Below are 22,966 nucleotides of genomic sequence, written 5' to 3'. Positions count from 1 at the left end.
GCACATTTGCTAAAATATCATTAGGATAAATTGGTGCAGAAATAGCAGCAATGAGAGTGTGATTAGGAAGCAAATTGCGACAAAAATCCTGCATGTCTAACCATGACAGATGGTTGTCTAGGTAATGACTACATTCTGGTATATTCTAAATATCTGGGGAATCACAGGACGAAGCATGTTCAGATATTTTCATGATTATGCTATCATAGAGAGAAGAAGACACAACAAAGATGGATTTTAAAATTATTGCATTAATACTGTGTTAAAGGCATGCAACAAAATAGGTTGACATGACATTTTATACACCCAGAAAAAAGTGCCTTCGAAACTAAAGGAAAAAATTTTCATCAATATAGTTTATCCATTTTATTTCCATTAAGGTAATTTTTTGTGAAAAATAATAAAATTTACTCGTTTCAGTAAAAAAATCCTAAACTGTAAGCAGTTAGGAATAGTTCATTAACTAGAATAAGGCATGGAATTTTACTCATACTATTTTCTTCGCTGGGTATAAGAATTTACTACTGAAAAAGAAAATTTTATTCACCGATAACAAAGCATTCGTAAAAATAAACAAAAACCGAACTAAAACCAAGTTTCCTCAAAATTAGTAAAATTTCTTATAAAATGATAATTGCGACTTCCTTTATAGTAGAAAGTTTTTCATACATACGAACAACACTTGGCATAGAAAAATATTTTAGTTCTTTCGTACTAAGAAGTATGCAATCCTTTCAAAACTTAAGGAAACACACTTGTTAGAATATAGGAAATTTTTTCTATTGTCTACCTGTAATCGATACCTGTCATCGTAATCGATGTGTTTGCGCGTGGGTGTAATCGATATATTTGCGCGTCGGTTGTTTTTTTAGTTGGAATCGCGTTGTTTCGGAGAGATTGTTAAAAAATAATATGGTAAAATAAGATAATAAATAACAAATAAAATATGTAAAATATTTGTTATTTTAAATTAGTGAGAAAAATTTTCGTTTTTTAAATAAATCTATCAATGTTCGTGATAGTGTATAAAGAAAGAAAACACCAGCAGAATAACAACCCTTTCATTTGTCTTCATTTTGGAATCTTCAATTATCAGGTAATATTCAGTGACGCTAACCTTTTGCAACAAAAATGTTTTATGATTTTTTTATATTTGTAGGTATTGAAATTGTAAAAGGAGGACAAAATCGTTAGGCAGCAACTTATTAAAAGTGAAAAGTACAAGAAGAAGAAAAAGTGCATTTTACAGTTGATAATATCACACGGAAATTGGAAATAGTGGAATAATAAACTAATATTTCAAACAGATTCGATGCTGTTGATTCTTAATAAATATATTCAATATATTAATAAAACATGTCTTTTATTGAAGATAAAATTGCTTATAGAAATAAATAAAATTGTATTTAAAAACGAAGGTAAGCAGTTCTAATTATGAAGTAAAAGTTTTACCACAAATGTGTAAGATTTGTCGAAATGAATGAAAAAATTTCAATAAAATCATTCCACATATGCATTCAAATTATTTAAATTTTTTCATTCTGTAGTATAGTGGTATATAAATATAGGAAAATGTTAACTAATATATGGAATGCATTATTCTTAATTTATACGAAAATCACATCGTTCAAACAAATAAAAATGTCTTTGGCGCTATACGAAGTTCAACTTTCTTCACAATGAGTTCATTTTAACTTAAAGAAGGGGTCACTTTTTTCTGGGTGTAGTTCTATATAATAAATGTAGAGCACTGAAGAAAAGTTTTCCTTTCCTTTGCGAGGAACGAAACTTTTGATAAACAAAGCTTTATTTTGATTTATTTTGAAATTTCGGTTTATATGGGGCCTATATAAAGGGTGATTCTTTTGAGGTTAGGATTTTCATGCATTAGTATTTGACAGATCACGTGGGATTTCAGACATGGTGTCAAAGAGAAAGATGCTCAGTATGCTTTGACATTTCATCATGAATAGACTTACTAACGAGCAACGCTTGCAAATCATTGAATTTTATTACCAAAATCAGTGTTCGGTTCGAAATGTGTTTATCGACAAATTTTGTTCAGCGATGAGGCTCATTTCTGGTTGAATGGCTACGTAAATAAGCAAAATTGCCGCATTTGGAGTGAAGAGCAACCAGAAGCCGTTCAAGAACTGCCCATGCATCCCGAAAAATGCACTGTTTGGTGTGGTTTGTACGCTGGTGGAATCATTGGACCGTATTTTTTCAAAGATGCTGTTGGACGCAACGTTACGGTGAATGGCGATCGCTATCGTTCGATGCTAACAAACTTTTTGTTGCCAAAAATGGAAGAACTGAACTTGGTTGACATGTGGTTTCAACAAGATGGCGCTACATGCCACACAGCTCGCGATTCTATGGCCATTTTGAGGGAAAACTTCGGAGAACAATTCATCTCAAGAAATGGACCGGTAAGTTGGCCACCAAGATCATGCGATTTGACGCCTTTAGACTATTTTTTGTGGGGCTACGTAAAGTCTAAAGTCTACAGAAATAAGCCAGCACCTATTCCAGCTTTGGAAGACAACATTTCCGAAGAAATTCGGGCTATTCCGGCCGAAATGCTCGAAAAAGTTGCCCAAAATTGGACTTTCCGAATGGACCACCTAAGACGCAGCCGCGGTCAACATTTAAATGAAATTATCTTCAAAAAGTAAATGTCATGGACCAATCTAACGTTTCAAATAAAGAACCGATGAGATTTTGCAAATTTTATGCGTTTTTTTTTTTAAAAAAGTTATCAAGCTCTTAACAAATCACCCTTTATAATTATTGACCGATTTCGACCAATGGGTCGTTTGAGGCCATATACACCCAGAAAAAAGTGCCTTCGAAACTAAAGGAAAAAATTTTCATCAATATAGTTTATCCATTTTATTTCCATTAAGGTAAATTTTTGTGAAAAATAATAAAATTTACTCGTTTCAGTAAAAAAATCCTAAACTGTAAGCAGTTAGGAATAGTTCATTAACTAGAATAAGGCATGGAATTTTACTCATACTATTTTCTTCGCTGGGTATAAGAATTTACTACTGAAAAAGAAAATTTTATTCACCGATAACAAAGCATTCGTAAAAATAAACAAAAACCGAACTAAAACCAAGTTTCTTCAAAATTAGTAAAAATTCTTATAAAATGATAATTGCGACTTCCTTTATAATAGAAAGTTTTTCATACATACGAACAACACTTGGCATAGAAAAATATTTTAGTTCATTCGTACTAAGAAGTATGCAATCCTTTCAAAACTTAAGGAAACACACTTCTTAGAATATAGGAAATTTTCCTAAATTTCTATTGTCTACCTGTAATCGATACCTGCCATCGTAATCGATGTGTTTGCGCGTGGGTGTAATCGATATATTTGCGCGTCGGTTGTTTTTTTAGTTGGAATCGCGTTGTTTTGGTATACGGAGAGATTGTTAAAAAATAATATGGTAAAATAATATAATAAATAACAAATAAAATATATAAAATATTTGTTATTTTAAATTAGTGAGAAAAATTGTCGTTTTTTTTTAAATAAATCTATCAATGTTCGTGATAGTGTATAAAGAAAGAAAACACCAGCAGAATAACAACCCTTTCATTTGTCTTCATTTTGGAATCTTCAATTATCAGGTAATATTCAGTGACGCTAACATTTTGCAACAAAAATGTTTTATGATTTTTTATATTTGTAGGTATTGAAATTGTAAAAGGAGGACAAAATCATTAGGCAGCAACTTATTAAAAGTGAAAAGTACAAGAAGAAGAAAAAGTGCGTTTTACAGTTGATAATATCACACGGAAATTGGAAATAGTGGAATAATAAACTAATATTTCTAAGAGATTCGATGCTGTTGATTCTTAATAAATATATTCAATATATTAATAAAACATGTCTTTTATTGAAGATAAAATTGCTTATAGAAATAAATAAAATTGTATTTAAAAACGAAGGTAAGCAGTTCTAATTATGAAGTAAAAGTTTTACCACAAATGTGTAAGATTTGTCGAAATGAATGAAAAAATGTCAATAAAATCATTCCACATATGAATTCAACTTAGTTAAATTTTTTCATTCTGTAGTATAGTGGTATATAAATATAGGAAAATGTTAACTAATATATGGAAAGCATTATTTCTAATTTCTACGAAAATCACATCGTTCAAACAAATAAAAATGTCTTTGGCGCTATACGAAGTTCAATTTTCTTCACAATGAGTTCATTTTAACTTAAAGAAGGGGTCACTTTTTTCTGGGTGTATTAACACCACGTACCAAATATTAACTAAATCAGATGAATTTTGGTCTTCCAAGAGGCTCCGGAGGTCAAATCTGGTGATCGGTTTATATGGGGGCTATATATAATTATGGACGGATGTTGTTAGAGACCATATACTAACATCATGTACACGTAAAAGTGAACCGATATGGCCCATTTGCAATACCATCCGACCTACATCAATAACAACTACTTGTGCCAAGTTTCAAGTCGATAGCTTGTTTCGTTCGGAAGTTAGCGTGATTTCAACAGGCGGACGGACGGACATGCTCGGATCTACTCAGAATTTCACCACGATCCATAATATATATACTTTATGGGGTCTTAGAGCAATATTGCGATGTGTTTTTGCGGGCTGTAATGCTTCGGACTACAGAAAACTGCAAACAACATTTAACAATGCTATACGATATGTGTATGGTTTGGGAAAATTTGCCAGAGTCTCTCATCTTTCGCCGAATGTCCTGAAGTTGCCTCTTGAAAAATATCTAACAGGTTGGCTGATATGTCCCCGGTCTGACACATAGATGGCATCGCTAGTATTAAATGCATATTATTTTTATATAGTACCAACCTTCAAATGATTCGTGTCAAAATTTGACGTCTGTAAGTCAATTAGTTTGTGAGATAGAGCGTCTTTTGTGAAGCAACTTTTGTTATTGTGAAAAAATGGAAAAAAAAGAAATTTCGTATTTTGATAAAATACTGTCTTCTTAAGGGGAAAAATACGGTGGAAGCAAAAACTTGGCTTGATAATGAGTTTCCGGACTCTGCCCCAGGGAAATCAACAATAATTGATTGGTATGCAAAATTCAAGCGTGGTGAAATGACCACGGAGGACGGTGAACGCAGTGGACGCCCGAAAGAGATGGTTACCGACGAAAACATCAAAAAAATCCACAACATAATTTTGAATGACCGTAAAATGAAGTTGATCGAGATAGCAGAGGCCTTAAAGATATCAAAGGAACGTGTTGGTCATATCATTCATCAATATTTGGATATGCGGAAGCTCTGTGCAAAATGGGTGCCGCGCACACTGAAAAAAAAAGCATACTCGGCTCCAAAGATTTTGTCTTTACTTTAAAAAATTTGGTATTGATTCCGAGCCAAAGAAGCGGAGAATACAAGTAAGGATACTTTTAAGACACAATTCTCTTTTAAATTTAGGTTTTGTGTACTTGCTTCTAGGAAGCAAATTTTTCGCTTTCTCAGCTTTATTTCTTCATATGCTATCAAAGTCCTTTAAAAACGAGTTAACGGCAACTTTATTTTCCAAATTAGGACTCGACTTCCAGTAGAAATTATGCTATGTTTGAAGTAAAAAACTTCTTTAAAATAAAGTTTTGAAAAACATGTCCTATATTTGAACGATTTTTTGCTTTGTAGTCAAGATGCAAAAAGACAACAAATTTAAAGACAATTTCATTAAATTTAAAGAATTTTTCTGAATTATTAAAGTCAAATTGACCTTAGCCTATACATTTTTTCTTTCATGTTAAGATACCCATTTTTAAGTCAAATCACTTAATTATAAGGACAATACGACTTCATTGAAAAGTTTGTCGACTTTTGGACAAGGAAAATAACTTTATTTTAGAGAAATGCGTATTCTATGCTAAGCAAAATTTATATTCGTATTTTAAAGACATGAAATCTTTGACCTCACGACAATATTTTTTTCAGTGCAAGCTCACATTTGACCAAAAATAACAACGTGTTGTTGATTTTGAGCGGTTTTTGCAGCTGTTAACTCGTAATACATCCGAGTTATTCCGTCGATATGTGACAATGGATGAAACATGGCTCCATCACTACACTCCTGAGTCCAATCGGCAGTCGGCTGAGTGGACAGCGACCGGTGAACCGTCTCCGAAGCGTGGAAAGACTCAAAAGTCCGCTGGCAAAGTAATGGCCTCTGTTTTGTGGGATGCGCATGGAATAATTTTTATCGATTATCTTGAGAAGGGAAAAACCATCAACAGTGACTATTATATGGCGTTATTGGAGCGTTTGAAGGTCGAAATCGCGGCAAAACGGCCCCATATAAAGAAGCAAAAAAGTGTTGTTTTACCAAGACAACGCACCGTGCCACAAGTCATTGAGAACGATGGCAAAAATTCATGAATTGGGGTTCGAATTGCTTCCCCACGCACCGTATTCTCCAGATCTGGCCCCCATCGACTTTTTTTTTTGTTCTCAGACCTCAAAAGGATGCTCACAGGGAAAAAATGAAAATTTTATTATGAACCGAATAAAATTTTAACAAAATTTTCTATAGAAATAAAATTTTGACAATGATGAAAATTTTATTATGAACCGAATAGAATTTTAACAAAATTTTCTCTAGAAATAAAATTTTGACAAAATTTTCTATAGAAATAAAATTTTCGTTAATTATTTTTGGCTCTAGTGGCAACCATGATTATGAACCGATATGGACCAATTTTTGTGTGATTGGACCACTTTTGGTATGGTTGCAGCGTTGCCAATTTAGCTTTTTTCCCGCTAGATTTGGCTTTTTTTGAAGACGTTTAGCGGGAAAAAAATGCATTTAGGTTTTAGCTAAATGCTGTCTGTCTGTCCGTCTGTCTGTCTGTCTGTTGATGTATTTTTGTGTGCAAAGTACAGCTCGCAGTTTTAGTCCGATTGTCCTAAAATTTGGTATAGGGTCCTGTTTCGGCTCAAAGACGATCCCTATTAATTTTGGAAAAAATCGGTTCAGATTTAGATATAGCTGCCATATATATTTTTCACCGATCTGGTCATAATTGGCGTGTATATCAACCGATCTTTCTCAAATTCCGTACATCCGAATATTTTATGAGTCTCGAAAAACTTGCACAATATCAGCCAAATCGGTGCAGATTTAGATATAGCTCCCATATATAGCTTTCGCCCGATTTACACTCATTTGCCCACAGAGCCCAATTTTTTGCTCTGATTTAGTTGAAATTTTGCACAGAGAGTAGAATTAGCATTATAGCTATGCGTGTCAAATTTGGTTGAAATCGGTTCAGATTTAGATATAGCTCCCATATATAGTTTTCAACCGATTTACACTCAAATAACCACAGAGGCCAATTTTTTGCTCCGATTTAGTTGAAATTTTGCACAGGGAGTATAATTAGCATTGTAGCTATGCGTGCCAAATTTGGTTGAAATCGGTTCAGATTTAGATATAGCTCCCATATATAGCTTTCGCCCGATTTACACTCATATGACCACAGAGGCCAATTTTTAACTCCGATTTAGGTGAAATTTTGCACAGGGAGTAGAATTTGCATTGTTGCTATGCGTGCCAAATTTGGTTGAAATCGGTTCAGATTTAGATATAGCTCCCATATATATGTTTTTCTGATTTTGACAAAAATGGTAAAAATACCAACATTTTCCTTGTAAAATCGCCACTGCTTACTCGAAACGTTGTAAAAATGACTCTAATTTTCCTAAACTTCTAATACATATATATCGAGCGATAAATCATAAATAAACTTTTGCGAAGTTTCCTTAAAATTGCTTCAGATTTAAATGTTTCGCATATTTTTTTACTAACATTGTGTTCCACCCTAGTGCTTTAGCCGACTTAAACTTTGAGTCTATAGATTTTGCAGAAGTCTATCAAATTCTGTCCAAATCGAGTGATATTTAAATGTATGTATTTGGGACAAACCTTTATATATAGCACCCAACACATTTGACGGATGTGATATGGTGTCGAAAATTTAGATCTACAAAGTGGTGCAGGGTATAATATAGTCGGCCCCGCCCGACTTTAGACTTTCCTTACTTGTTTTCTAGCTATTTTTTAGCATTTTTTAGCTTTTTTAGCTATTTTTTTGGGCAAATCTAGCGGTTTTTGGTGAAACAATTCTGGCAACGCTGTATGGTTGTTAGCGACCATATACTAACACCACGTTCCTAATTTGAACCGGATCGGATGAATTTTGCTCTTCCAAGAGGCTCCGGAGATCAAATCTGGAGAATGTTTTATATGGGGGCTATATATAATTATGGACCGATATGGAACAATACTGGCACGGTTGTTACAGATCATATACTAACACCATGTTCCAAATTACAACCGGATTGGATGAAATTTGCTTCTCTTGGAGACTTCGCAAGCCAAATCTGGGGATCGGTTTATATGGGGGCTATATATAATTATGAACCGATGTGGACCAATTTTTGCATGGTTGTTAGAGACCATATACCAATACCATGTACCAATTTTCAGCCGGATCGGTTGCAATTTGCTCCTCTTTTAGGCTTCGCAAGCCAAATCTGGGGATCGGTTATATGGGGTCTATAGATAATTATGGACCGATGTAGACCAATTTTTGCATGATTGTTAGAGACTATATACCAACACCATGTACCAAATTTCAGCCGGATCGGATGAAATATGCTTCTCTTAGAGATTCCACAAGCCAAATCTGGAGATCGGTTTATATGGGGGATATATATAATTAAGGACCGATATGGACCAATTTTTGCATGGTTGTTAGAGGCCATATACCACCATCATGTACCAAATTGCAGCCGGATCGGATGAAATTTTCTTCTCTTTGAGGCTCCGCAAGCCAAATCTGGGGATCGGTTTATATGGGCGCTATATATAATTATGGACCGATGTGGACCAATTTTTGCACGGTTGTTAGAGACCATATACCAATACCATGTACCAATTTTGAAATCGGTTCAGATTTAGATATAGCTCCCATATATAGTTTTCAACCGATTTACACTCAAATAACCACAGAGGCCAATTTTTTGCTCCGATTTAGTTGAAATTTTGCACAGGGAGTATAATTAGCATTGTAGCTATGCGTGCCAAATTTGGTTGAAATCGGTTCAGATTTAGATATAGCTCCCATATATAGCTTTCGCCCGATTTACACTCATATGACCACAGAGGCCAATTTTTAACTCCGATTTAGGTGAAATTTTGCACAGGGAGTAGAATTTGCATTGTTGCTATGCGTGCCAAATTTGGTTGAAATCGGTTCAGATTTAGATATAGCTCCCATATATATGTTTTTCTGATTTTGACAAAAATGGTAAAAATACCAACATTTTCCTTGTAAAATCGCCACTGCTTACTCGAAACGTTGTAAAAATGACTCTAATTTTCCTAAACTTCTAATACATATATATCGAGCGATAAATCATAAATAAACTTTTGCGAAGTTTCCTTAAAATTGCTTCAGATTTAAATGTTTCGCATATTTTTTTACTAACATTGTGTTCCACCCTAGTGCTTTAGCCGACTTAAACTTTGAGTCTATAGATTTTGCAGAAGTCTATCAAATTCTGTCCAAATCGAGTGATATTTAAATGTATGTATTTGGGACAAACCTTTATATATAGCACCCAACACATTTGACGGATGTGATATGGTGTCGAAAATTTAGATCTACAAAGTGGTGCAGGGTATAATATAGTCGGCCCCGCCCGACTTTAGACTTTCCTTACTTGTTTTCTAGCTATTTTTTAGCATTTTTTAGCTTTTTTAGCTATTTTTTTGGGCAAATCTAGCGGTTTTTGGTGAAACAATTCTGGCAACGCTGTATGGTTGTTAGCGACCATATACTAACACCACGTTCCTAATTTGAACCGGATCGGATGAATTTTGCTCTTCCAAGAGGCTCCGGAGATCAAATCTGGAGAATGTTTTATATGGGGGCTATATATAATTATGGACCGATATGGAACAATACTGGCACGGTTGTTACAGATCATATACTAACACCATGTTCCAAATTACAACCGGATTGGATGAAATTTGCTTCTCTTGGAGACTTCGCAAGCCAAATCTGGGGATCGGTTTATATGGGGGCTATATATAATTATGAACCGATGTGGACCAATTTTTGCATGGTTGTTAGAGACCATATACCAATACCATGTACCAATTTTCAGCCGGATCGGTTGCAATTTGCTCCTCTTTTAGGCTTCGCAAGCCAAATCTGGGGATCGGTTATATGGGGTCTATAGATAATTATGGACCGATGTAGACCAATTTTTGCATGATTGTTAGAGACTATATACCAACACCATGTACCAAATTTCAGCCGGATCGGATGAAATATGCTTCTCTTAGAGATTCCACAAGCCAAATCTGGAGATCGGTTTATATGGGGGATATATATAATTAAGGACCGATATGGACCAATTTTTGCATGGTTGTTAGAGGCCATATACCACCATCATGTACCAAATTGCAGCCGGATCGGATGAAATTTTCTTCTCTTTGAGGCTCCGCAAGCCAAATCTGGGGATCGGTTTATATGGGCGCTATATATAATTATGGACCGATGTGGACCAATTTTTGCACGGTTGTTAGAGACCATATACCAATACCATGTACCAATTTTCAGCCGGATCGGTTGCAATTTGCTCCTCTTTTAGGCTTCGCAAGCCAAATCTGGGGATCGGTTATATGGGGTCTATATATAATTATGGACCGATGTAGACCAATTTTTGCATGATTGTTAGAGACTATATACCAACACCATGTACCAAATTTCAGCCGGATCGGATGAAATATGCTTCTCTTAGAGACTCCACAAGCCAAATCTGGAGATCGGTTTATATGGGGCTATATATAATTAAGGACCGATATGGACCAATTTTTGCATGGTTGTTAGAGGCCATATACCACCATCATGTTCCAAATTTCAGCCGGATCGGATGAAATTTTCTTCTCTTTGAGACTCCGCAAGCCAAATCTGAGGGTCCCTTTATATGGGGGCTATACGTAAAAGTGAACCGATATGGCCCATTTTCAATACCATCCGACCTACATCGATAACAACTACTTGTGCCAAGTTTCAAGTCGATAGCTTGTTTCGTTCGGATGTTACCGTGATTTCAACAGACGGTCGTACGGACATGCTTAGATCGACTCAGAATTTCACCACGACCCAGAATATATATACTTTATGGGGTCTTAGAGCAATATTTCGATGTGTTACAAACGGAATGACAAAGTTAATATACCCCCATCCTATGATGGAGGGTATAAAAAATATATAAAACTGAATAATTTCTTCTACAATGTTTGTATTACAGAAAAAGGTGCTAAGAACTAAAAAAACTCATGGAAGTGAGAAAGATGTGAGGGAATATACAATTAGGCAGAAAAATATTTTTTGAGCACAATCTTCTTTGGGAGAAAATTCTTATAAGCATATAATATTTTTGGGCTCAAACTGCTTCCAAACATATTATATGTTCACATAATAACAAATTTAATAATAGACACCATTATTAAATTTGGATGGAAAAATACAAAATGTTTGGAACGTAGACTACCAAAACATATTATATTGTTTAGACCAATATGTTTTCAAACATATTATAAATTGGAAGAAATCAAATATGTAAATCTACCCAAACCCAAACATTTACATGCTTGAAGCTAAATGTGTTTGAGGTATATGTTACAGAAGCAATTTTTTTGAGGGTGTAGGGCCGAACTTACTAGTGTATATACTTGTTATACAATAGTAATTTTGGCCCGGCCGAATCTTAAATACCCATGAATCAAATCTAATAGTTTACTTTGAAAACTCTTCGCCAGTACGCTTCCCGAAGATAAATTTAATGATTCTACCTATGAAGACTAGATAAGATTCTGGATTTATAAGAACTAATTTTGTTTGAGTTTTAGAGAAATCATAAACATATCGTATAATTGATGAAAGAAACCCTTGTTTTCAAATCTTAAATTTGTAGATTTTTACCGCTATTATTTAAATGATTACGAGAAGTAAAAGTGTGGAATTTTTAGTTTCAGTTTCATGCAATTTTTATGATCAGTGCGCCTGCTATACCCTCAAGAAGTGAAATCGGTCTATATCGATGCCTTATCAAATGGACCGGTAAAAATAAATGCGATACAGATTTTAGAGGGTCTAGGGTATCAGTCTATTTACATATTCGGGCAAATCGGATAAAAAATACGGTTTCTAGAAGCCCAATGAGGTAAATCAGGAGATCGGTCTATATGGGGGCTATACCAAAACATGGCTCGGTACAAACCATATTCGGCTAGGTTTCCAATTTCAGGCAAAGTGGATAAAAACTACATATTCTAGCAGCCCCAGAAGTATATTCGGGAGGTAGGTCTATATGGAGGCTATACCAAAATATGGACCGATACTCACCATTTTCGACACACCTCTTTATGGTCGTCAAATACATCTAGAATTCCAATTTCAGACAAATTGGGTAAAAACTACGAATTTATATGGGGGCTATACCAAAACATGAACCGATACGGACCATTTTCGAAATACCTATTTCTGGTCATAAAATACCTCTAGATTTCACATTTCAGGCAAATCGGATAATAAGTACAGTTTCTAGAAACCCAAAAAAAAATAAATTCGCGAAATCGGTCTAAATGGGGGCTATACCAAAACATGGCACACACACCTCGTTATGGTCCCAGAATACCCCCAGATTGTCAATTTCAGGCAAATCAGATTGTAACTACAGTTTCTAGACGCCCAAAAAGTAAAATCGGGAGATCGGTCTATATGGGGGCTATACCAAAACATGGACCCATACATCCCATTTTCGACACACTTTTTTTTGTGGCCATAAAACACCTCTAGATTTTCAATTTCAGGCAAATCGGATAGATACAGTTTCTAGAGACCCACGAAGTAAAATCGGAAGACCGGTCTATATGGGGACTATATCGAAACATGGACCGATAAGCACCATTTTCGGCGCACCTAGAATACCTCTAGATTTCACATTTCAGGCAAATCGTAAAGTACATACAGTTTCTAGAAGCCCAAGAAGTAAAATCGGGTGATCGGTCTATATGAAGGCTATACCAAAACATGGACCGATACACCCCACACACCTTTTTTGACACACCTTTATGTGGTCATAAAATACCTCTAGATTTCCAATTTCAGGCAAATCGGATAGTAAATACAGTTTCTAGAAGCCCAAGAAATAAAATCGGGAGATCGGTCTGTATGGGGATTATATCAAAACATGGACCGATAGGCACCATTTTTAGCACACCTTGGGTGGTCCTAAAATACCTCTAGTTTTCCAATTTCAGGCAAATTGGATACAAACTAAGCTCAAGACCGCAAATCGGGATGTCGGTTTATTTAGGGACTATATCAAAACTTGGACCGATATACCCCATCTTCGAACTTGACCTGCCTGCAAACAAAAAATGAATCTGTGGCAAAATTTCAGGACGATAGCGCCATTATTGAAGGCTGTAGCGTGATTAAAACAGACGGACATGCTTATATCGTCTTAGGATTTCTCCTTGATCAAGAGTATATATACTACATATAGTTGGAAATCGATATTTCGATGTGTTACAAACGGAATGAAAAACTTATTATACCCCCATCATAGATAGTGGGTACACAGAAAAAAGTGTCTCGTACATTTAAGAAGATTTTTAATATAATTTATTACAAGAATTTTCCAGATTTTAGTTCATTTTTCGTATCTTCAACGAAAATTAACTACTCGAAAGGAAATTTTACAAATTCTAAGTAGCAATCGTTTAGTTCATGGCCTACAAAATACGATGGAAATTTCCTTAAAAAATGTCTTAACTGGTAGTTAAAAATTCAATTGTCATACTATAAAACTACTTGTGAAATGTAAAGTACTTTCTAAATAATAAGTGCAATTTACTAAAAGATTTTTTTTTTTGTATGAGAAAATATTTTTTTAAGAAAAATGAACTTGAAAGTGGATAGCAATTTCTTACTGACAATTCAAAACAAAATTACCCAATGAAATATTTTTAGTTCACATGTAATTAAATTTATAGACATTTTCGTCAAAAATAGTAGATAGCATTTCATGAAAATTTTGTAAATTTGATAAAATGCCCCCAAAATATGGTAAGTTACAAGCTAAAATAAAGAATTAAAAAATTATATTTCATTACATGGTGTTAATTTTGAACAATTTTCATTATTGCTTCCATTTAAGATATGTTTAAAAAGATACCTACGATGAGAAATGGGTAAGTCAAAATATCCAAACAGCGAGTTCAAATGAACTACTCTCTGTTCCACGTACTCCACGTTCCTCATATAAATCGATCCCCAAATTTGAACTCCGGAACCTCTTTGAAGAGCAAAATTCATCCGATTCGGTTGAAATGTGGTACATTAAACTAGTATATGGGCGCTAACAACCATGCCAAAATTGGTCCATATCTGTCTATAGTTATATATAGCCGATCCCAAATCACACAAAAATTGGTCCATATCGCCAAAAATAAACTACCACAATTTTATTACGATAAAAAATTTTGTCAAGATTTTATTTCTATAGAAAATTTTGTCAAGATTTTATTTCTATAGAAAATTTTTCAAAATTTTATTTCTATAGAAAATAAAAAAATTTTGCAAAATTTTCTATAGAAATAAAGTTTTGACAAAATTTTCTATAGAAATAAAACTTTGACAAAATTTTCTATAGAAATAAAATTTTGAAAAGTATTATTAACGAAAATACAAGACTATCACGCTAGAACGTGTAAAACTCCCGAATATGGATATGTTTTGTTCTGAAATTCGCTGAAGTTCGCTAACATTAAAATTTTCGCAAACGTGAACTCTCTTGGTTTTAATTAGTTCACGTTACCGCGAGTGCCCTGTATTTGTTTAAATTTGGTCCGATGGCCGCAACAAATGTAAATGGTCTATTTTAATTTTATTGGCCATTTACATTTCGTACTGTTTGAATATAAATGTGATTTGGGTCATAAAATGACCCCAACGTAGTGTGAGGGTTAACGTTAACCATTTTAAAAGGAACGGAATGAAATTTGTCCGCTCGTGCACATCTTGGTCGTATTTTGTAAAAATGTTGGTCCAGAATAAAATGGCGTTGTGGCAACGCTGCTCCTTGCTGGTAAAATTAAAATTTTTAATATACATAAATTTAAAAAAAATAATAGAAGTATAAAAAAAACAAATTCACATTGACCCCGACGTGATTTGAACACGCAACCTTCTGATCTGGAGTCAGACGCGCTACCGTTGCGCCACGGAGTCCTATTAGCGCCAATTGCCGAATATGATAAATGAGCTAATGTTATTCTCGCCAGCTAAGCATTGATATGTACTTATCAACGTCAACAACCTGTAGCCAAACACAGGGTGTTTACCCTTCGCTTCCCTGGGTAATTCTCTCACACATGAGTATATCTAAAATAGTCATCACTTTGTCGTTTTTAGTGGATTCACTCAATTATTTTTATAGGTTTCTGTTAGTACAGATGTGCAAAATAATAATCACTTTTTAACAAATAAAACGCTGGATTAAAGTATAGAAACCTGTTTTTATCAAATGCGAGCAAACTCAAACAAATTTATGTATGCTTAATTCTTCGATTCTTATTCACAGGCATGGTTGTATTTTGAACTGTTATCTTATTGTCGTTTTAGTGTTGACACAGTATTCATATTGGCATTGTTGTATTTGCAAATGTTATCCTGTTGTCGCTTTAATATTTTAAGAAATAGACCAAAAAAGATGTAAACGTCTCAAGTCTATTCATACCGCTGTAGTTTGTCTGCTCACCTTAGATGGCACTCTTTCTTCTCCAAATGAGTGATTTTTAATTTTCTTTAATTCTGTTCTCTTTCCCTTGTTCTTTTGATAAAGCACCAAATTTTGTAAAGAATACGTCTTCACTTTTTTAATGAAAAGTGACTGATTTGTACGGTAATTGGAAAAACTAATTTCCAAAGGATTTTTTTCTACTTGTTATATAAAATTTATTTTTTACCCAAAAAATGTGCCCAAATTAATCAATCCGCTAAAAATTCCAACAAAAGTGAAAATCCCCTAAATTGTGCGGGAAATTTACCATCTTTGAAACACGGTCTATACCGCAAGAAAATATAAGTTTAGTTTAGAAAATTTTCACTAAAATAGTTTTCTAATTGAAAAATGTTACAAGAAATCCTTGAATTAGAATAACAGGTTGGCTGATAAATCCCCGGTCTGACACATAGATTGCGTCGCCACTACTGTGGTACAGGGTATAATTATATAGTACCAACCTTCAAATGATTCGTGTCAAAATTTGACGACTGCAAGTAAATTAATTTGTGAGATAGAGTGTTTTTTGTGAATCAACTTTTGTTATTGTGAAAAAAAAATGGAAAAAAAGTAATTTCATGTTTTGATAAAATACTGTTTTCTGAAGGGAAAAAATACGGTGGAAGCAAAAACTTGGCTTGATAATGAGTTTCCGGACTCTGCCCCAGGTAAATCAACAATAATTGATTGGTATGCAAAATTCAAGCGTGGTGACATGAGCACGGAGAACGGTGAACGCAATGGACGCCCGAAAGAGATCGTTACCAATGAAAACATCAAAAAAATCCACAAAATGATTTTGAATGGCCGTAAAATGAAGTTGATCGAAATAGCAGAGGCCTTAAAGATATCAAAGGAACGTGTTGGTCATATCATTCATCAATATTTGGATATGCGGAAGCTCTGTGAAAATGGGTGCCGGGCGAGCACACATTTGACCAAAAACAACAACGTGTTGATGATTCTGAGCGGTGTTTAAATCTGTTATGGATGAAACATGGCTCCATCGTTACACTCCTGAGTCCAATCGACAGTCGGCTGTGTGGACAGCGCTGGCAAAGCAATGTCCTCTGTTTTTTGGGATGCGCATGCAATAATTTTTATCAATTATCTTGAGAAGGGAAAAACCATCAACAGTGACAATTATATGGCGTTATTGGAGCGTGCCACAAGACATTGAGAACGATGGCAAAAATTCATGAATTGCTTCCCCACCCACCGTATTCTCCAGGTCTGGCCCCCAGCGACTTTTTCTTGTTTTCAGACCTCAAAAGGACGCTCGCAGTGAAAAAAATTTGGCTGCAATGAAGAGGTGATCACCGAAACTGAGGCCTATTTTGAGGCAAAACCGAATGAGTACTACCAAAATGGTATCAAAAAATTGGAAGGGAACTATGTTGAATAATAAAAACGACTTTTGACAATAAAATGTGTTTTTCTTTGTTAGACGGGGGACTTATCAGCCAAACTGTTAACTTACATTTTTTCCCAATCGAAGCATCGTCGTTTTGAGGGGTTAAGAAAATGTCATATATTTAAGGGAAATTGTATTTAAAAATTGTTAAATGTCAGTAGCTCTGTACGAAATTCAAGATAGGTGCAATTTTAGTAAAATGTACCCAGTGAAGAAACTTATGATCGCAATTAAACAAATTTCTTCCATTTTAGGAAAATATGAACTATTTTATTTTTTAGGAAAATTGTATACTAAAGGGTGATTTGTTAAGAGCTTGATAACTTTAAAAAAAAAAAAAAACGTATAAAATTTGCAAAATCTCATCGGTTCTTTATTTGAAACGTTAGATTGGTCCATGACATTTACTTTTTGAAGATAATTTCATTTAAATGTTGACCGCGGCTGCGTCTTAGGTGGTCCATTCGGAAAGTTCAATTTTGGGCAACTTTTTCGAGCATTTCGGCCGGAATAGCCCGAATTTCTTCGGAAATGTTGTCTTCCAAAGCTGGAATAGTTGCTGGCTTATTTCTGTAGACTTTAGACTTGACGTAGCCCCACAAAAAATAGTCTAAAGGCGTCAAATCGCATGATCTTGGTGGCCAACTTACCGGTCCATTTCTTGAGATGAATTGTTCTCCGAAGTTTTCCCTCAAAATGGCCATAGAATCGCGAGCTGTGTGGCATGTAGCGCCATCTTGTTGAAACCACATGTCAACCAAGTTCAGTTCTTCCATTTTTGGCAACAAAAAGTTTGTTAGCATCGAACGATAGCGATCGCCATTCACCGTAACGTTGCGTCCAACAGCATCTTTGAAAAAATACGGTCCAATGATTCCACCAGCGTACAAACCACACCAAACAGTGCATTTTTCGGGATGCATGGGCAGTTCTTGAACGGCTTCTGGTTGCTCTTCACTCCAAATGCGGCAATTTTGCTTATTTACGTAGCCATTCAACCAGAAATGAGCCTCATCGCTGAACAAAATTTGTCGATAAAAAAGCGGATTTTCTGCCAACTTTTCTAGGGCCCATTCACTGAAAATTCGACGTTGTGGCAGATCGACGTTGTGTCAAAGCATACTGAGCATCTTTCTCTTTGACACCATGTCTGAAATCCCACGTGATCTGTCAAATACTAATGCATGAAAATCCTAACCTCAAAAGAATCACCCTTTATGAATACGGCTTCATATCATTATGTTGTCAGAGACATCTAGTTGTTCAGTTTTGCAATGCGAAAACTGTGTATGCTTCGAAATGGCTTTTATATGTATATCAAATAAAATTTAATACCATTCTTTAGTGGTATAACACTTTTGCGATAACAATACATGGAATAATTATATTGTCAGAGACATCTAGTTGTTTTGCAATGCGAAAACTGTGTCTTCTTCGAAATGGTTTTTATATGTATATCTAATAAAATTTAATACCATTCTTTAGTGGTATAGCACTTTTGCCATGGCAATACATGGAATAATGTCAAAGTGATGACTACTGTTAGAAATACAACCCTGAAGAAGTTGTTAACAATACTAGTATATTTCAGAACTAAACTGGTATACTGAACTATTTCCTCGGGAACATTTATTTATCATCCAAAAAGTATGCAAAAATAATTTTAACTTACTGTTAGTTACTTCGAAATTAGTTTGTATAACAGCATAAGACTCCGTGGCGCAACGGTAGCGCGTCTGACTCCAGATCAGAAGGTTGCGTGTTCAAATCACGTCGGGGTCAACTGAAATATTTTTATTTAAAAAATAATGAAATTGCAGATTATTTAATATTCCATATAAGTTATAAATAATAATCATATAAAAATAAAGACGAAGCGATGACACGACTTATAATTAAAATTTTCTTAGGATTTTATACAAGAGTTATCTTTTCTATACAACTTTTAGAAATTAGAAAAATATGAGAAATTGGTAAGTTATTTTAACAAAATTTAATCACAGTAATTTTGGCATGACCCCGACGTGATTTGAACACGCAACCTTCTGATCTGGAGTCAGACGCGCTACCGTTGCGCCACGGAGTCTACAAAGAACTTTCCTTTGTACGGGAGTAGGTGGCGCAAACCAGATCTGATCGAATGATTATCTAACAATGCTATTCAGTCGACGATTTGGATGAATAATAACAATTTTGCCATTCCGTTGTTAACATATTGAATATGAAGTCTAAGACCATACAATGTGAAATGTTTACGATCTCTCTCTCTCTCTCTCTCCGTTTAGAATTCTTCAGAAGGTGATCTTCAAATTCTACTTCGTGAACATGTAGCTACATTGGACTTTGTAGAAGATTATAATTTTGTGTCTATATGTCGACAAATAAATATGACGATACCGGCCTAAAATCGGTATCGATTGGCCCTAGACCCTGATTGTCGTAAAATCGTGTATCTTTCTGAATGAAGTATTTATGTATTATGTTTCGATGTGAATCTTCGCATAATAAGTTAGTGGCTAATGTGGGCGTTTTTTTCAATTCTTCGTAATTGTGGTCTTTGACTTTACATTACATCATTACAAATCATATGCAAAATTTCTGTACGATTCCCAAAAATAGTTTGAATGAACTACTACATGGTACACTGAAAAAATATTAAAATATGAATGTGTTTTTTGCTTAGTATAGAAGACACATTTCCCTGATATAAAATTTTTCCTCGTTCAAAAGACGATTAAAAATTAAGTGATTCGACTTAAAAATGAAAGAACATTTTTCTACTTGAAGTCGAGTCTGAATTTGAAAATTTAAGTTCTCGTTAACACGCTTTTAAATGACTTTAATTGAATATGAAGAAAAAGACAGAAAAAACTAATGAATTAAAATTTGCTACCTAGAATCAAGTACGCAGAACTTAAATTTAAAAGACAATTCTGTCTTAAAATTATCTTTATTTCAAATCTCCGTTTCTTTGGCTCGGAATCAATACCGAAATCATTACACTACAAAAAAACAAGTATATACGGCCGTAAGTTCGGCCAGGCCGAATCTTATGTACCCTCCACCATGGATTGCGTAGGAACTTCTACTAAAGGCTGTCACCCACAATCGAATTACTTGGGTTGCGATAACACTTGCCGATGGCAAGGTATCGTAAAACTTTTTAACACTTTCTTCTAAATTGTAAGTTAGTCCATAAGGGGTATATATTAAACAAAAAAAAGGCCGATTAAATACGTATATAATTCAGTTTGACAAAATTTTCTATAGAAATAAAATTTTGACAAAATTTTCTATAGAAATAAAAACTTGACAAAATTTTCTATAGAAATAAAATGTTGACAAAATTTTCTATGGAAGTAAAATGTTGACAAAATTTTCTATAGCAATAAAATTTTGACAAAATTTTCTATAGAAATAAAATTTTGACAAAATTTTCTATAGAAATAAAATGTTGACAAAATGTTCTATAGAAATAAAATGTTGACAAAATTGTCTATAGAAATAAAATGTTGACAAAATTTTCTACAGAAATAAATTTTTTACAAAATTTTCTATAGAAATAAAATTTTGACAAAATTTTCTATGGAAATAAAATGTTGACAAACATTGCTATAGAAATAAACTTTTTACAAAAATTTCTATAGAAATGAAATTTTGTCAAAACTTTCTATAGTAATAAAATTTGACAATTTTTACATGGCTGTTAGAGGCCATATACTAACGAAATGTACCAAATTTCAACCGCATCGGATGACTTTTGCTCCTCCAAGAGGCTCCGGAGGTCAAATCTGGGGATCGGTTTATATGGGAGCTATATATAATTATGGACCGATATGGACCAATTTTTGCATGGTTGTTAGAGACCGTATACTTAGACCACGTACCAAATTTCAACCGGATCGGATGAATTTTGCTGCTCCGGAAGGCTCCGCAAGCCAAATTTGGGGATCGGTTTATATGGGGGCTATACGTAAACGTGGGCCGATATGGCCCATTTTCAATACCATCCGACCTACATCAATAACAACTACTTGTGCCAAGTTTCAAGTCGATAGCTAGTTTCGTTCGGAAGTTAGCGTGATTTCCACAGACGGACGGACAGCCGGACAGACGGACAGACGGACGGACGGACGGACATGCTTAGATCGACTCAGAATTTCACCACGGCCCAGAATATATATACTTTATGGGGTCTTAGAGCAATATTTCGATGTGTTACAAACGGAATGACAAAGTTAATATACCCCCATCCTATGGTGGAGGGTATAAAAATAGTCAACCCTCTACTTCACAAAAGCCAATTTATCTTTATTTTAGTTCATGGAATTATTGTGTTTGGAGAAAGTTTCCTTTACTCTAATAATTTTTTGCGTACGTTAGTTAAATGGAAAAAAATGGAAAACAAATTTACACAAACGAAGTTCAAAGATTTACTAAATTCGTACTTCTCACCAAATAGTTCATTATTTCTTCAAATTTGCAAATTTTACTACAAATGCGCCCATCGTGAACTTCGTATGCCACTGAACTATTTTTTCCTTCAAACTAAAAAATTTTCTTTAACAATTCCCAGAAAAAAAGAGCTTCCAAAAAAGTAGTTTGGACCCCCAATTTGTGATCCGGAAGTAGTGCAAACTTGGATCATCTCCAATGAATTTTACATGGGCTTGTCATAGGACGGAAGTACTCCATTTTGGATCCTTTGCATTGCTTTAGAAGTTGTGCTTTGGAAGTTCATTTGGATGAGGAAATATAAAAAACTAAAAAAAATCCTATTTCACAAATTGAAAAACGGGGGTTGAAGCACACGCAGTCATAAACGCCATTGAACACGATGCATCAAAACGGCTATTCAAATTTTTGTGACATGAACCTAATATGCCACTACAGCATGACAGTCTAACTGCTTCCTGAAATGTTCTTTATTATTATGCATGGAAAACTAAAGAACGCTGGTTCAAATCTCACCACCGGAAACTTTTTATATTTACCCTCCACCATAGGATGGGGGTATATTAACTTTGTCATTCCGTTTGTAACAAATCGAAATATTGCTCTAAGACCCCATAAAGTATATATATTCTGGGTCGTGGTGAAATTCTGAGTCGATCTGAGCATGTCCGTCCGTCCGTCCGTCTGTTGAAATCACGCAAACTTCCGAACGAAACAAGCTATCGACTTGAAACTTGGCACAAGTAGTTGTTATTGATGTAGGTCGGATGGTATTGCAAATGGGCCATATCGGTCCACTTTTACGTATAGCCCCCATATAAACGGACCCCCAAATTTGGCTTGCGATTGCTCTAAGAGAAGCAAATTTCATCCTATCTGGCTGAAATTTGGTATATAGTGTTAGTATATGGTCTCCAACAACCATGCAAAAATTGGTCCATATCGGTCCACTTTTACGTATAGCCCCATATAAACGGACCCCCAAATTTGGCTTGCGATTGCTCTAAGCGAAGCAAATTTCATCCGATCCGGTTGAAATTTGGTACGTGGTGTTAGTATATGGTATCCAACAACCATGCAGAAATTGGTCCATATCGGTCCATAATTATAAATAGCCCCCATATAAATCGATCCCCGGATTTGGCTTGCGGAGCCTCTAAGAGAAGCAAATTTCATCCGATCCGGTTGAAAT

At 34.7% G+C, this 22,966-nt stretch overlaps 3 non-coding genes across 3 annotated transcripts; 1 reads left to right on the top strand and 2 right to left on the bottom strand.

Moving 5' to 3' along the window:
• Window positions 1-15,280: 15,280 nt before the first annotated feature.
• Window positions 15,281-15,352, bottom strand: TRNAW-CCA (transfer RNA tryptophan (anticodon CCA)). The gene has a single exon. It is a non-coding gene; the product is annotated as a tRNA-Trp (tRNA).
• Window positions 15,353-19,029: 3,677 nt separating this feature from the next.
• Window positions 19,030-19,101, top strand: TRNAW-CCA (transfer RNA tryptophan (anticodon CCA)). Its single transcript has one exon. It is a non-coding gene; the product is annotated as a tRNA-Trp (tRNA).
• A 232-nt stretch (window positions 19,102-19,333) lies between these two features.
• Window positions 19,334-19,405, bottom strand: TRNAW-CCA (transfer RNA tryptophan (anticodon CCA)). Its single transcript has one exon. It is a non-coding gene; the product is annotated as a tRNA-Trp (tRNA).
• Between the last annotated feature and the right edge of the window lie 3,561 nt (window positions 19,406-22,966).

The sequence above is a fragment of the Haematobia irritans genome, chromosome 2, assembly GCF_050003625.1.
Source record: "Haematobia irritans isolate KBUSLIRL chromosome 2, ASM5000362v1, whole genome shotgun sequence".
Lineage (NCBI taxonomy): Eukaryota > Metazoa > Arthropoda > Insecta > Diptera > Muscidae > Haematobia > Haematobia irritans.
Note: the sequence above shows the minus strand (reverse complement) of the source record. Positions and strands in the feature narration are given on the sequence as shown.